General features: G+C 48.1%; 1 pseudogene; it reads left to right on the top strand.

Annotated features, from left to right (window-relative positions):
• The first annotated feature begins 233 nt into the window (after positions 1-233).
• On the top strand, positions 234-13,801 carry LOC142577806 (very long chain fatty acid elongase 7 pseudogene; annotated as a pseudogene).
• The last annotated feature ends 2,486 nt before the right edge of the window (positions 13,802-16,287 follow it).

Below are 16,287 nucleotides of genomic sequence, written 5' to 3'. Positions count from 1 at the left end.
AGAGAACAAAAGCAACTAGGAAGCGCACAGATAATGTCGCGATTCATGGGAACTAACGTCGTGCGGTGGTTACAACACGCACGTGAATCGACTTCGGTTTGCAGGAAGCCTGTCTGCCATTCGTGCTTTCCAAAGACATTCAAATGCCGGGCTCCCTCTCCCACGTGACGTTGGATCGTCCAACGTCTATCCCGCGTTTCCGCAGGTCGTCGTCATTACGACCTTTCGGGCAAGTCTGCTTGGTCTGTCGCGATCGCGCGGCCAGCCGCGGCGTCAATTCATGCAGTGCGCTACGTTTTTCTTGCATCCAGTGGCCTTTTGCTAGGGACAAAAATTCTAGCCGCATTCTTTGAAGAGCTCAATCGACGTACTGAGGCAACTTACAAAGGTAAGAGTGGTGTGAATTTTCTGGCAGCACAGCAGCATTGCAGTTATTACGGATGCAAATTGTTGTCAGCTTTGCATGCGCTCGTATGCCTTCTTCAGTCACGCATTAAGACCGGCTGCGTGTAAGTCTTTCATATCCATATAATTCCATACAAACCTAATTTATAGCCTTCATAAAGGTGGAATGACCTTGACGACGAATATTTAGGCCGTTTCACACTGGTTCTCATAATTACAGTAGAATTACGAATTCAGAAACTGCCCTGTTATTGTTTCTCCGTTGAGCCGCTAATAGGATCGCGGTACTCGGTGGAAAGATGCCTGCACCTTATTCCTTGTGCTCAAACGTTCTCAGGGAAAAAGCACACGAAATGGAAGATAACGGACAACAGCTCATCTAATTTTCCATCGACCGTTGAATTTGCTGTATTAAGCCATTGGATTTTGGCATTATCGTATAGACTCCAAACTTACGCATGCTGCTTTTCGCTAATGAGTGCTTTAATATACATTCCGAACCGAGTGCGTGGCATTTTACTCAGCACCACTGCGATTAACACGCGCACACACGGGTCTCTTTATGTAGACACTCTGAGTGAACGGTATAGAGATGCGGCGTAGTCATCAGTCTCGCGTGGCATGTGCGCGTTCAGGCAGCGCAATACACACGATCAAATTTGTGACGGCGTTCGCAGTTTGCTCTCATTGCGCATGCGTGGTGCATGTTCTGTCTGCATTGTATAGACAAGGCTGACACTACAGCAGCGGTGATATTGCTGCTTTCTTGTCTCTCATGTGCTAAGCGTTTATAACGTTTTCCACATCGTGACAGAGATGTGTTGATTTAACGGGTCCCTTTCCTTGCGATAAAATATTCGCAGTGCTTCGGGGTGCCCTAATACATAGCGAAAGGACGCGTTTCTTTTTTTTCATATATATTTATTATTTTAATTTCTTATGCTTTTACAATACCATTGATTTCGTAGCCAATGCAAGCGGCACTTATAGATCAAATATGCCCCATTGTATTGTTGGTAATTATATTTCAGTGGCATTGGTAACTGCACTATACCGAGGTAGTATTGAAAGTACAAGGTAGTGAAAGTACTAACCATCATTTTACTACCTGCCCATACTAAGAAGGTAGTGATTCTTCGGACAAGTGACGTGTTAGTATTTAGTTAGTGAAAATGGCGACTTTCTCTTAAGAGTGTTGCAGCATATACCACGCCACTACTTCTAATGAATTTGGCAATAACTCGGCTTGAATTAATAACTCAGGTCACGTCTCCCCTGGTATCATGCGCCGATCGTTTCAACGTGTTATTGCCCACGATTCTGAATATCAATAGAAAACTCTTCCTTGCTACTCCATTTTAAGCCGCCTTCACATACAAAAAAGAAAAACAATTGATTGATTGATTGAAAACATCTTTATTTGTAGGATATTTGTAGAACTCGTGGGTGGGCCGCCTATTCCGGTAGCCCACTGGTTACTACTGCTGCGCTGGCCCTCCCCACCAGCCAGTGCTGACGGTCAGGATCATCGCTGAGCAGAATAGCCTCCCACTGCTCTTTTGATGGATTTGGAATGGGGTAAACTATGGGATTAAATTGGCAAGCCCACACCATGTGGTAGAGGTTAGCTACCTCTCCACAGTGTGGGCATTGCGGGGAGTATAGTGTAGGGTACCACTGGTGTAACTTAGCTGGCGTTGGGTATGTATTAGTTTGTAGTCTCCTAAGAGTGTTCTCTTCCAACTTATTGAGGGATTTATGTGGTGTTGAGTACTCCTTACTGGCTGTTCTGTATGGTGCGAGATTGTCAGCATGCACTGCTAAAGCAGTTAGGTCCCAGCACTCTTCACGGTCATCAGGCGGAGACGCCCGGTATAGAATAGCTCGGGCATGCCTGTGAGCGGCTTCGTTTCCTCCTGGTAGTTCCAGGTGACCGGGAAACCAGATGACTGAGGCTTGGCTGGGTGGATGCTTAGTCAGCAATGACAACCCTGACCTGTGAATTAATCCATTATTGAAGTTGCGACAGGCGTTCTGGGAGTCAGTGAGCACAACGGCGTTGGGGTTAGATGCTATAGCTAATTCAATAGCTGCTTCCTCTGCGTGAGTGGGGTTGGATGTTTTCATCGAGGCGCAATTCACCATCAATCCTGAAGGCGTTGAGACCACAATAGTCATCACTCCATTCTTTGGCCCTGCGGCGTCCACATGGAAGGTGTTAGGTTGCTCGTCCCATTTCTTCTGCAGGGCTTCCCCTCTTGCTTTTCTCCTTTCGATGTTATATGCGGGATGCATGTTCCGCGGAATGGGGTACACGTTGATGCGTCTCCTCACATCACGTGGTACCTCTCCCCTTTGGTCTATCGTATAGGGCAGATTAATATGGATCTGTTCGAGGAGATCTCTACCTGGTTTTGTGAGTGCGAGCCTATTGAGTTGTGAGATGTATTGTGCTTCCCACATCTCTTTGAGGGTATTATGTACTCCTAGAGCCATGAGCTTTGCCGTTGGCGTGGAGTTTGGTAGCCCCAGTGCCGTCTTGTAGGCCTTCCGGATCAGTGCCTCCAACTTTTCAATTTCCGACTTGGAGAGGTTAAGGAATGCCGTCCCGTACATTATCCGAGAAATCACGAAAGCCTGCACCAAGTGGATGGCGTCCCTTTCCTTCATGCCATGGTGCTTATTTCTGATACGATGCATCATCCGGAGGATTTGCTCGGTGGATGTTGTAAGCTTCTTCATAGTGCTGGTATTCTGTCGCCCCTGCGGGATATACAGCCCTAGGATCTTGATCTCCGTGGGTTTCGGTACTGAGTGGTTGTCTATATACACCGTGATGTTCTGTGCCAGGGGTGTCCTCGGGTTCTTCAGGATGAGCAACTCGGACTTTTCCGGCGCACACTGGAGGCCTCTTTCCCTGGCGTACTGGTCCACCGTGTCCGCTGCTGCTTGAAGACGCTCCTCGATCTCGGCGTCACTCCCCGAGTTGCACCAGACAGTTATATCATCCGCATACAATGTGTGTTTGATACCCGGGATTTCGGAGAGAAGGCCTGGTAGATCTTTCATAGCCAAATTGAACAAAAGGGGTGACAGTACCGCCCCTTGCGGAGTTCCTCTAGGGCCTAGAGTGATGGGATCTGATTTTATTCCACCGAAGTTTATAGTGGCTTGCCTTGCTGATAAGAAGTTTTTGACATAGTTGTAGGTTCTGGCGCCACAGTTGGTGTCGGCGAGGCTTTGAAGAATATTTTTATGCAGAACGTTGTCAAACGCTCCTTTCAAATCAAGTGCCAGGATGGCCCTTGTCTGTGACTTGGGTGGTGTCTCAAGGAGATCCTTGTACAGGTACAAGAGGGCGTCCTGGGTCGATAGGTGAGGGCGAAAGCCGAATTGAGTGTTAGGTAGGAGGTTGTTCTCTTCTAAGTATCTACTGAGTCTCGTGTTGATGACTCTCTCTATGAGCTTGCCCAAACACGAGGTCAGCGATATCGGTCTAAGATTATCCAGTTTAAGGGGTTTGTTCGACTTCGGAATGAAGCGAACCTCGGCCGTCTTCCAGGATATTGGTAGCGTTCCTGTAGCCCAATGCTGCTCGTTGAAGCATTCCACCAGCGAGGTGATGGTGTCATCGCTGAGGTTAAATAAGAGCTTTGCTGTTATTTGATCTGGACCTGGAGCTGCATTTTTTCTCATGGCCGCAATTTCTGCTTTGATCTCTTCTTTCGTGAGTGGGATGTCCAGCTTCGCATTCGGCAGCCCAGAATACTCCGGTTGTTCCACGACTGGGTCCGTGCACAGATACCTGGTCTTGAGCTTTTCCATCAACTCTGTGTCCGTACCCGGGATGGTGTGTACAATCTTCGTGAGCCTGTCTTTAGTGGCCGACTTGCTGCTGCTGGGGTCGATTAGGACACGCAGGAGCTTCCAAGTCTTTGACACACCTAGCTTCCCCTGAATACCATCGCAGAGCGTATTCCAGTTCTGTCTGGCCAAGGATATGGCGTAGGATTCTGCCTTTTTGTTTATCTCATCTATCTTTTTCCTTAGTTTGCGGTTAAGCCGCTGTCTTCGCCATCTCTTTGTCAATGAGTGTCTTGCTTCCCATAAATGTAGAAGGTGCGGATCGACCGCTGGGCAATCTTCTGTCGTGCAGACCTCTTTCGTAAAGGCTTTCAAAGCTTGCACCTCACCCTTAACCCATTCCTCTAGGTTTGTAATAGGGTTTGCAGTAGATGCTCGGGCCTGTCTCCACCTGTCCCAGTTCGTAATTCTTGCGATACCTATTTTGCGTTTGCATGCGTTTGCGCTTATCTCCAGAGAGAGGATGAAGTGATCGCTTCCCAGGTGCTGTTCGGTATTCTTCCAAATCGCGCTGTTTATGTTCTTGGTGAACGTCAGGTCCGGACACGTATCTCTACTAACACTGTTTCCCAGCCTCGTAGGGTAAGTGGGATCGGTGAGGATCGATAGCCCTTCTTGCATCACTACTTCTTCCAGTTTTCTGCCTTTTGTTGTCGCCGCCGGGTAGCCCCATGAAGGGTGCGGTGCGTTGAAGTCGCCCCCAATCACGCAGGGGGCATGGCCCGCTAAGCTCAGAAATTTCTTTATGAGGGAACCCAATCTTGCGTGCCTGTCTTTCGGAGGGCTGTAAACATTCAATACATGCGTGCTTGTTGCTCCTCTTTGGAGAGGAAGAATAGTAATATAGCAGTGCGCAATATCCGGCTCGAAAGGGTCGTGCAGTATGGCAGTGTAGAGTTTGTGCACTAACGTGGCAGTTAACTGGTCTTGCTGATAAGTCACATAGTCTTGGAGTTTGATAGGTATTAGGTGGGGTTCTTGAATTAGGATAGCTGCCGGTGGGTCAGATTCCTGAGATAGTAGGAGATTAAGGGACGCCTGCTTTCTCCTGTAGCCCCGGCAGTTCCACTGCCAGATCTGTATTCTAGGCTTGGCTGGCATGGTGAGTCTGTATCAGAGGGCTCGTCCACTTGCATTGTACGAGCGAATTTGGACTTATGTCTTTTATCCGCATGTTCCTTCCGAAGTGCAGAAATTGCCGTCTCCGTGTATCGTCTGTTATTTGCAATCTGCTCTCGAATTTCTTGGATTTGGGCGTTCACGTAAATTGGAAAGGCTCGAAACTCCTCCTTGAAGGATCGGAGTTCTTGGATAATTTGTTGGTAGACCTCGCCTAAGGTAGGTTGGGAGCTAGGCACCTGCTTTGTTTGGCTTTGAGGAGTAGGCTGAGTTACCGGAGTTATTGCATTAGTAGTGGATCGCTTAAGCTCTTGGTTTTGGATTGTTAAAGCGCTGACTTGTTTTTTAAGACTTTCTATCTCTTTTTTGAGTGCTGCCAACTGCGTGTTATTCTGCGGGGAGGTCGAGGGGAGGGGAGGCCACTCTGCAAAGCTCACCTTCGAATCTGAGAGCTGACTCGAGGACGTCTTCTTCAGCGCCCCGGTGGTCTTCGTGAGGTTCTCCTTCCCTTGTTCTTTACCCGCCTCCACGTGACTGGCGTTCTGGTTGGAGCCGGTTGCCCGGCGTCGCGAGCTCGAACGGCCGCGAGAGGTGGAACGAGAGTGAGAGACTGATGACGACGCCCCTCGCCATCGCTGTTCAGGCTGCTTCTTCTGCCTCGGCCTGCTCCTACCTTCTTCAAGTTCCGTTGTTGATGCCGCGTTTGATGACGTGGCACTAGCGTTCTTGTTCAGCGGTCTGTGGAATTTCTCCTTGCAGTCCCTTGAATAAGTCTTGTGCGGACCCTTGCACAGCGCGCAAACGGGTGCGCACTCGTGCGTCTCATCTGGACTCGGCGTTCCACAGTTCTGGCAAGCAGCCCCCTTGGGTTTCGGGCAGACGTCTGCTCGGTGACCTCGCATTCCACAGTTGATGCAAGCCGCCCTCGTTTTCCGGTAGATGTAGCAGCGGCGCTCTGACCACCCGTAGTTGACCGTGAATGGAACTTTCTGGCCGGCGAAGACGATGACTGCCGACGTAGTCTTGCCCAGACGGCGCGCTCCCAGGATTGTATGGCTGGGTGAGGAGACGTCTTGGAAGATAGAGTCATCACCCACTTCAGGCTTGATATTATGTATTACACCCCTGCAAACATCCTCTGGCAAGGCAACGTAGGCGGTGACTGTTATACTCTTGCCGTCGAGGTGCAGACTATTAAGCTTGGCGAGGCGGAACGCATCTTCCTCACAGTGAGTACATATCATTATAATGTTCTGCTGGCTAACAACGCGCAGAGTTGGCTTTTCTTGTAGCGGTGTGTTGAGGGCCGCTTGGATCCCTAATTCGAGATCGAAGGAGCGTGGAGCCACAGATTGCAGATCCACCGTGGTTTTAGGTCGGATGATGACCTTGTATGGAAAATTCTTTAAACTCGGTAGACGCGGAAGTCTCGGTGCGGGAGGCTCTCGGCGTTCTTTCTGCTCCGGCTCTTGCTTGGGAGCTGTCGATTTAGCTTGCGCCGCTCTTTCGTTGTTGCGCCGGGACCATATGTTCCGGCCATGGCTGTTGTCTTCCTTCGGGAGATCCTGCGGGGGCATCAGCTGCTGCTGGGATGTTGGTACAGGACTGAAGTCCATCTCCGTCGGGTCGTAGCCTCTTAGGGAATTCATAGTAGTCGCGGTAGTCATGAGTGAAGCGGGAGCACTCACCGGCGAACGTCGTTAGACCCAGCGTTGCGCGAACGCCATGCCGCGCATCCGCGGGCGCACCTGCGTCTCCGCTGCGGTGATGCACCCAAACCACTCGGCCGTTAGGGTTAGCGCTCTTCTCGTGGTGCTGAGAAGCCAGACTGTCTTTACCGCCGAGAATATGGCACTCACAGGTTCACTGGTGGTACCAGGCGATGCCAGGCGTTGAAGGGACCCCGTGGATGGTAAATATACGGTGATCCAATATTGTAACCCGCCGCAATCGAAGATTGTCAACGGAGCCCACGCATCGAACGTCCGCTCTTGACGAACGCTTGCAGCGCCCCCCAAGAAAAACAAAATAAGGCGGAATCTGCGTTAACACTATACCATACATCTGCGTAGTTAATAAAAAAAATCAAGTTGCGTGACATGCACCCGACGCACCACGTCGGGAGACGCAACAAACGAGCAAGCGACCTTCAAAAGAAGTTTGGCAAAACCAACGACGCAGTGTACGTAGACGCCGCATGATATGAAAAAGGAAGAAGCGCTCACGCGATCGCGATTGTAGACCTCACGGGTGCGCCTCGCCAACGCCACAGTAACCACGGGACACACGGAGGTGGCCGAAGAAGCCCCGATAGTCCTAGCACTGGCCGCGGTGCCGAACGCTGCGATCGTGATCAGCGACTCGCAGGCGGCAATCCGCGGCTTCGCGGGCGGCCGCGTCTCGCGGGAAGTGGCCCGCATAGTCCAAATATGTGACGACGGCGACCCGACCTCGCCCTCGCAGCCTCAAAATTCTAGGGTCTTCCTCCTCTGGACCCCGGCACACACCGAGCCGCCGCAGATTATGTGGCCACCGCTTCCGCCCCCGAGAGTGGGGCACCGGATCTGTCGGATCGGGACACTGCGATAGAAAGGCAGAAACAAGAATCACAGTGGGCGTGAGGCGATTGCCTGGCCACGTTCAGAGGCCTCAGCCAACACTACAGACTCGAAAAACGCACATTCCTGCCACTGCACAATAATTAAACAGGAAAGAGGCCGTAACTTTACGCTTGCTGCAAACACACACCTATAGCTTAGCTCCGCCGTCTTATATCACTGCTACCCGCGTTTATACCGATGCGCGTAAAGCGTGTAGACAGAGGGCAACGCTGCGACACATACTGTGGGAATTTGCCGGCAACAACGATACTGAAACCACCTCCGTTCGCGACGCGTCCGTAACAGCGGCCGTTATCAGCGTACAGGAAGCCTCAAGCTCGCTTCTTCCCGACGCTGCCCCAGCTGCGGGGGCCACCGGGGATCTTCTCCGTCGGCGTACCCGCCGCTGGAAGGCGGCTCTCAAAAGTTCGGAGTTGGACGACTAGTTCTGGGCCGTCCGGCAAGCCGATGATGCCACCCGAGTCCAAAGACTTCGAGCTGCCACCTGAGGCCACCACAAACAAAACTGCAGGACCATTCTGTTTTATAAAGTTTATTTTCTTCTTCTTTGCGTGGATATATATATCTCACAATCTCATAGCAGCTAGGTTGGTAAAGAACATTTGTTATTATAGACGAAATATGGCGCTCGTCTGTTCTTCCTGTTATTCCTACGCACTCGTTCTCATTTCCTCTATTTCTATTCCACTTTCCCCAACCCCCAGTGTAGGGCAGCAAACCGGGTGCTCGTCTGGTTGACCTTCCTGTCTTTCCTGTCTTGCTCTCTCTCTCTCTTTGTACTAGGGGTAACGCCGCTGTTTGCCGTCTTTATCACATCACCTCGAAACATATGCGACCAAGCGTAGTCGCTTAGCGAGTGTGGTGTTGCGTTGCTAAGCACGCAGTCGCGGGATCAAATCCCGGCCGCGGAGGTCACCTTTCTATGGGGGCGAAATGCAATTACGCCCGTGTCCCATGCATTAGGGGCCCGGTAAAAATCCCCTGGTGGTCAAAATTAATACGGAGTCCCTCACTACGACGTGCCCCATAATCAAATTGCAGTTTTGGCGCGTAACACCTATGAATTCAATTTAACATATGCAAACGTAAAGAGTAACTCTTGACGACAGGTTTGGCACGTTCCATACGTGTTATGGGAAGCAATGCTGCAGTGAATGTGTTGTTCATCAGGATCGAACAGTTGAGCAGCGCTAGAATCGCCAAAGTTGTTACCAGAAAGATACCAAGAAGCAACTTTTGAAAGCAATTTTTCAACTTTGGTAGTTGTCATCCTTCTTTTCATTATAGTCAGTTCATTTGAATTCGCTGAAAGTGCAATGATTCTTCTACAGGGATGTTCATTTACAACTCCGCTGCCTAAACAGAATCCATTTTATAACTGCGAATTTCGTAATGTCATCCCTTAATTTAGGCCCCTACTAGATTTGAGGCTCTGACATTTCCTTCGGCACTACATTCCACAACTTTAAAACATTACTTCTTGTCTCTTCTGTGGATTAGATGGCCTCCTCGACTTCACCTATTTTTCACATTTTTAGTCGGCTGCACAGCACTGAATTTAACTTCCCTAGGAGTTGATTGGGCTTAATATAATAGATCACTAATTATATGCTCTGTGCATTACATGGCCTAGCCACTTCCACTTCTTCCTCTAATTTTCAACTAAACAACATCTTTAAACTAACAACGCTAACGTGAAACCTGGACCCAAGATAAGAGAAGGGATGAAACACTATTCTCTTGTATCCAAGTTTTATTTTTCGTGCTGTTAGTTAATATTTGTCTAATCAAATAGGCCAAACGTCCTGCCTCCTTAAACAGCATCTATCCATGCCTTATCACTAATTCTTACTGCCATTACTCAGCCACAGCGTCTTGTACGTGTGACTGACTGGAGAATGCGAAATAGAGGCATTATGGTTACATTACTGTTATGGGGGCGGCCAGTTTGCTTGGAACATTGGAAACAAATTTCGCAACAGCAGTTGCCGACAGCCTCGAAAGACACAGACAGAGGACTTTCGCGAGCAGTCTAATTGTTCCTGCTACTCGGGAAGAACCACTACCTTTGACGTCATTACGTAATACTTTAACGCATAATTCTTCTACTCGTATAAAACCTTCACGACGCACCGTCCGCGAGATGAGGGAATGCTAAAGACGGTGCTTGTTTCTTTTCAGTGGGAACTAGCGATGAACATCAGCATTTAATGTCTGTGAAATCTAACTTGCATCCACTTTTGATTCGGCAGGGTTAACAAATTCAGGTAATTGTTGATTAAGCCTTGCGTTGGGGTGAGTCGGAATAACATTATTGGAATACAGCCCCGCTCCACAGGTTTTCGAGACTCGCACAGCAGTCGTCTTGAAGGAGTCTGGTCCTACACTTCATTAAAGTTGTTCGCTTGGCAGTTTATCGTGGTTTGCGCTGGTTTATTCTTGTAGGTCAGCTCTCGTAACCAATTACACTTTGGTCATTGGGGGATAAAACACATAAATTCCTGCTAATCCGCGCTCCTTCTTTTCTGTTGTTTTTTCTTTTATTGTCAATTTGACAGGTCGGCTGACTTTCTTTAACAATTTTGAAATCATGCAAACCCACGGTGTCAAATCCTTTCCTAAATTTACTATAAAAACGCCACGAAGTGACAGGCAATTCAGTTTCTTTATGTGCTATAGTGTGCCGCGGAAGACAAAGACAGAAAGCGACGAAGTAGCCAGATCCTGGTCCCTCTATCCTCTCTACAAAGAAACATGCGCTCCAGTAACATTCTTACAACACATTTCCATTTTCTTCAGGGACTGCATTTCCCTTCACCAGATGTACTTTCCCCCAGCGCCTTCAATTCCAGGTAAAGAATGAAAAGCACTAAGGAAATTTTTGAATTTCCTTTTAAATGCCCCTCACCAGGTTTGGTCGTTCAAACATGCAAGCGCAGTGCATTCTGCACACGCTGACGATTGCGTCTGCACCCCCAGAAAACCGCCGAAATTTAAAACCGAACGCCACGTGTCCTTCCTCTCGAGAAAAGCGTCGCTCCGAACCAGGGAGTCGAGATAGCACGCACAACAACGGTGAGAGGTAAAGCACAGTCCTAGCATCGTAGGAACTTATTAGGGTAGAGGCTTGGGCGAGTTGGTCATAGTTTATAACGGCGGTGTTTGCTTAACGCACGAAAGTAGGCAAGGAAGGACAGAGACGAGTAAGTAGCCAGTCTCATGTGCTACGCAAACGCCGCCGTTATGATCCTGGCAACGTCTCTCACGATGACCTGTCACTTCGGTAAATCGTCCAAAGCGAAGCGCACAACGACGCCACCAGAAAAGCATCGCGCAGAAAAGAAGAAGGGAAAAAAAGGTAAAAGAAGGAAAAAAAAGAAGAAACGAATAAGAAAGAGAGGAATAAAAAAAACTAGGGTGGGGCTCGTCATATCAGATCGAAGCGATTCCTCGGCTCCGGTATGGGAGAAGGTGGGGAAGGAACGTCGCTTGCGGACGCTACTCAAGACAGAGGGAGAGAGTGCAACTGTAGGGATTCAAGCTATAGGCTCTTGGTGGTACGGTAAAGCGGTATTTAATTTCTTCTCTCTCCTCTTTGAATAAACTGATTAAAATATATTTCGGTAAAACAATCCCTATAGACGGTCGTTCTAGAAATTTCAGCGTATAACTAAAATTTACAATAGGGCCTAGCGAGGTGCGCTTTCAGTGTTCCTAGTTTTCATGTATTTTCTGTTCTCTCAATTACGCAGAGACTACGGCAAGGCAAGATGGCGGCTGCCACCAATGACACCCTTCAGAAGAGCACCATCGTCGAGAACTCTATGTACAAGTCATTCGTGGATAATCCCATCTATTTCCTGGCAAACCTGCAGCAGCTGGGTGACCCCCGTACACGCCACTACCCTGTAGTGATGAACCCGCTGTTCGTATTTCCTCTCGTCGCCCTCTACATATACTTCGTCAAGGTCTCTGGTCCACGCTGGATGAAAGACCGGCCGCCTTTCCGCATTGACGGTCTAGTGCGGGTGCACAACCTTCTCATGGTGCTAGCCAATCTCAAACTCTGCGCCACGCTTATGTGCTCCACGTACTTGCCCGGTGGCAGCTACAGTTTCTGGTGCCAGGGCATCACTGGCCGCGTCGACAACAGCCTCCAGGAGTTGTACAGGACCGGTTGGGTCTACGTACTTTTCCGATACGTGGACTTTTTGGACACCGTGTTCTTCGTGCTCCGCAAGAAGTTCAACCAGATCACTCACCTCCACGTCATCCACCACGTCATGGTGACATTGAACGTCTGGTTTTGGGTCCTCTTCGCGCCGGAGGGTCAAGTGGCATTCAGCCTGGCACTCAATTCCTTCGTGCACGTGGTGATGTACTCCTATTACCTGTTGGCCAACATGGGACCGACGATGCGCAAGTACCTTTGGTGGAAGAAGTACCTGACCACGCTCCAGATAGTGCAGTTTGTGATAATAGTCGTGCACATGTCCATACCACTATTCGTCGACTGTGGTTTTCCCCGGTACCTCATATTCTTGGGTGTCGTGCAGACGCTGCTTGTGCTAGCATTGTTCCTGAACTTCTACAAAAAGTCCTACATTGAACCTGAGCGCCTGAAGGCGCGGCCAAAAGTCACGGCGAGCTATGGAGACGCCACCATGTACAAGCATGAACACAAAAAAGATATGTAGCCTCTCGGTTATTTTTCTCAGAACTATTACGCATCCCAGAGTCGTGAAGAGCGTTGAGAATTAGTCTTTCTGCCACGGCTATTTTGGCGCTTCATTGTTTCTCTGAACAAAATGCACGGCGTCCAAGCTGTACAAGCTCGTCGCTTTCGCCTCTTTGTTGCATCGCTGTCTTGCCAGCAATGCCCAATTTTTCGACATCGCGTAACAAACCACTGTTCCCATCCAAATGCAAAGAGGAGACATTGCAACACCATAAGAAGTTTATAAAGATAAAAGGAGAGCCTCATTAGCAAGAAAGATCGATGATGTTTGCCTTTAAAATGTTTCTGCGATGTGGGAGGATGCGGGACGAACTTGGAAAGTAGAGCTTGACGACAATCATTGCGGATGGTGGCGACGGATGAATCTACTATTCGATCAGGAGAAACAAGTGCTGAATAAATTTGGAGTTATTAATCAGACCTCATGAAGTACATACACACGAATAATGTATAGGTATGGGGCCCTACAAGGTAAGACCATTGTACAAGGTAAACCTACACGGTATTCCAATCTGTTTTCATGTAAATATCCTGACGTCAAATTTACGTAACCAGTGACGTAACCATCGGGCGGTGACCCGCAGCGTTGTTCGAACCGACCAATCAAACGCTCTCCTCGTATAATTATAGGAGGTCACTTTCATTTGCTTTCAAAACGAATAAAATTGACTATCTTGACAGGTTGTTCTTATCTAAGTGGCTGACAATCGGTGAGGAGCGTGCAGCATTGAAGAGGGCTTCGGTGAGGCTGGCTAGCGCAGTGAAAAGAGATAACCGGATGAGCAGGGTGGTGCCGGCGGGTGCGATTGGCCCGCTAACACTTGCGTAGGTTGCGGTAGCTGGTCGAAAATCGGGGTGCCCTGCAGCGGAAGGTTAAACATGACCCTAAAACGAATATCCACAGAAGGGGAGTTATCAGAACGATGTCTTAAACGCACCTAAAGGGCTCAACAACGCTATACTACCATGCAAGAATGTTCATCATACGCAAGTAAATTCATACACCCTGACAGCACCGAGTAGCCTGTGTGCGGGTGATCGGTAGAGAAGCATCTATTCCTCTCGAAACGGGGCAGTCGCCGGCTCTTGCGAAAAAAAAAATACAGTTTTGTGAGGCATATTAATGCATCTTTAATGCGTACAAGTCATTTTGATGTGGCGAGTTTTCGCACTTTTGTGACGTCGCGTGACAGACAGGCGAAGTGGACGCAGCCCGAAAACTTTTGGCCAATAGCGATGGGCTAATGGCAAAACAGCTGCAGAAGTTTTTCTTTTGTTCGGTCAAATCATGCATAGCCGGTGTGTACACGTAATATTATATGGGTGCGTGACACACAGGCGGAGTGGTGGTTCGGATCAATCGCGGAGCACCTGTTTCAGAAATGGGATAGAAACAGTTTGTAATAACTTTACGTGATAGCGCCTATGGTTTAATGAAGCTTGCAGAATTTGTTCGATGTTTCGTTTTTCTTTTTTTTCTATCCTGTTGAAAAACCTCTGTGACATGTTATGCTACGTCCAGAGCCTTATTTTATCACATGGTATGTCTCCATACAAACACATGATCATGTGGAATTATATTACGCCGCATATGGGAAGCTATAGCAATGCTTGGAAATTGGTAGATACACCACTAATTAAGAACTTAGTTGACAACTACACTTCCCGTGGAAAGTAGACGCTGCTCTTGATTTACCGTATTTACCCGATTCTAAGCATCCCCTTTTTTTCACGATCACGATGCCCAAAGTGAGGGGGGGGGGGGGGTGCTTAGATTCGAAAAATCTAGAATGACCCCCCTCCCTCTTTTTCGCTGCGACATCACGACGAGATGGGTACGAGAAATAACATTTTATTTTGCAAACATTCAAAAGAAAAATAGGTGCAGACACTAAACCCACTGCTTGTGTAGGATGCTCGGTCACTATCACTGCCACTCGAGTTTGTCGCACCGCTTGAACCACTGCTCTCGGTATCCCGCAGAAGGTCGTCTTCCGTTCCGTCGAAGTTGTTCGTGATCGAGCATATCTTAAATGATTTGACCACAACGTCCACTTGGACCCTCTTCCACGCGTACGAAATCCACTTTGAGATTGTTGAAGGCGATGCTTTCTGCAGCTTTCCCGTCGGCGTCTTCTTCCGATCAGGGTTTCGCACCCATTCTTCGTACTCCTGTCGGAGATTGGCTTTGAATGGCTTGTTGACTGAAACGTCGAGGGGCTGCAGCACTGCCGTCATGCCACCCGGAATCACAACCACATCACTTTTGATGTTCCGAAGCTTTGTCTTTATCTCCGGGGTCAGATGACCGCGAAACGCGTCCAACAGAAAAATCAACCGCGTGCCTGCAGGTCTGCCGAGCAATAATTATTCCAGGGTGAGCAAGCGCGTTTGGTGGCCTCGGCTACGCGCTCTTCCTAACAAATAAGGGGGTGCTTAGATTCGCATGCAATCTTTTTTCCTAACTTTTTCGCGAAAGTAGAGGGGGGGGGGGTGCTTAGAATCGCGAAAATACGGTATGTATTCTTTCAGCAGGAGAAAATATTCAGATTACCTTGCGCTTTTTGCGTTGTATATGAATTGATGAAATAGTTTGGGGGGATGTGATCAATGATTGGCACGTAATATTTATATCACGTGCAATTATTTGCTCATTTGGACAGAAGGCGTGGCTTCGCAGTAAATATATAAAAGCTTTCGCAAGCTCATTGACACAAATAAATATTATAATTAGGAGTACCTTTACAAAAATTAGCACACGTCTGTCTTCCATCGCTGCACACAAGTGCATTAACCGAATAATAAGCACAGTATAATACCAGTTATTATGGTAAAGGCAGTTTGGAATGGAAAAGCACCAGCCGAATGAATACGTTAAGCTATAGGACGCCTGCTTCAACAGTTCACGTGCTGGAGTTACACTGCCGGTGAATGTCACTTTCATGGCCCATTATGCACTACACAAATATAATCAAGGGAACTTTTCCGTTATATTTGTACATCATTACTTATGCTGAAAAAAAGATCAGAACGTCAGATTTCACTTTTATTTATTAGTCACAATTTCATTTATGCTGTTCTGTTTCTGTTTCCTATTTTCTGTGTCATTCATCCTTTAGGAGCTGTTATTTTAAAGTCATCCTTGAAGTGCCGCGAATGCAAAGCGGTCATTAAAAGCATGCGGACATGGGGCTCTCCCCCCCCCCCTCTTATAAAAAAATCAACAAATAAATTTAAAAAATAAAATAAAGAATAAATTAAGTAAAGTAAAAAAATACCTAAAAGAAGGAGAAATAAAAACGAACTGCTTCTCAACGCCGTCTAACAACCTGAACACGACAAATTAGAATTTTTTTGTAATTCCAATCATGAAGTGCTCTCTTCAGTTACAGGTTGCAAGTCAAGGCATAAAAGGCATTCGCTTTAGAGCCAAAGCTCTACTCCTCGAGGTACAAATCCTAGGGTTGATCTCGGTGCTCGTTTGACCTTCAGCCGCCGGCGCACAAGTGTGAAAGTACGACGTCACGTCACGTGATTCTC

The sequence above is a fragment of the Dermacentor variabilis genome, chromosome 4, assembly GCF_050947875.1.
Source record: "Dermacentor variabilis isolate Ectoservices chromosome 4, ASM5094787v1, whole genome shotgun sequence".
Taxonomy (NCBI): domain Eukaryota; kingdom Metazoa; phylum Arthropoda; class Arachnida; order Ixodida; family Ixodidae; genus Dermacentor; species Dermacentor variabilis.
This window is presented reverse-complemented; position numbering and strand designations above follow the sequence as displayed.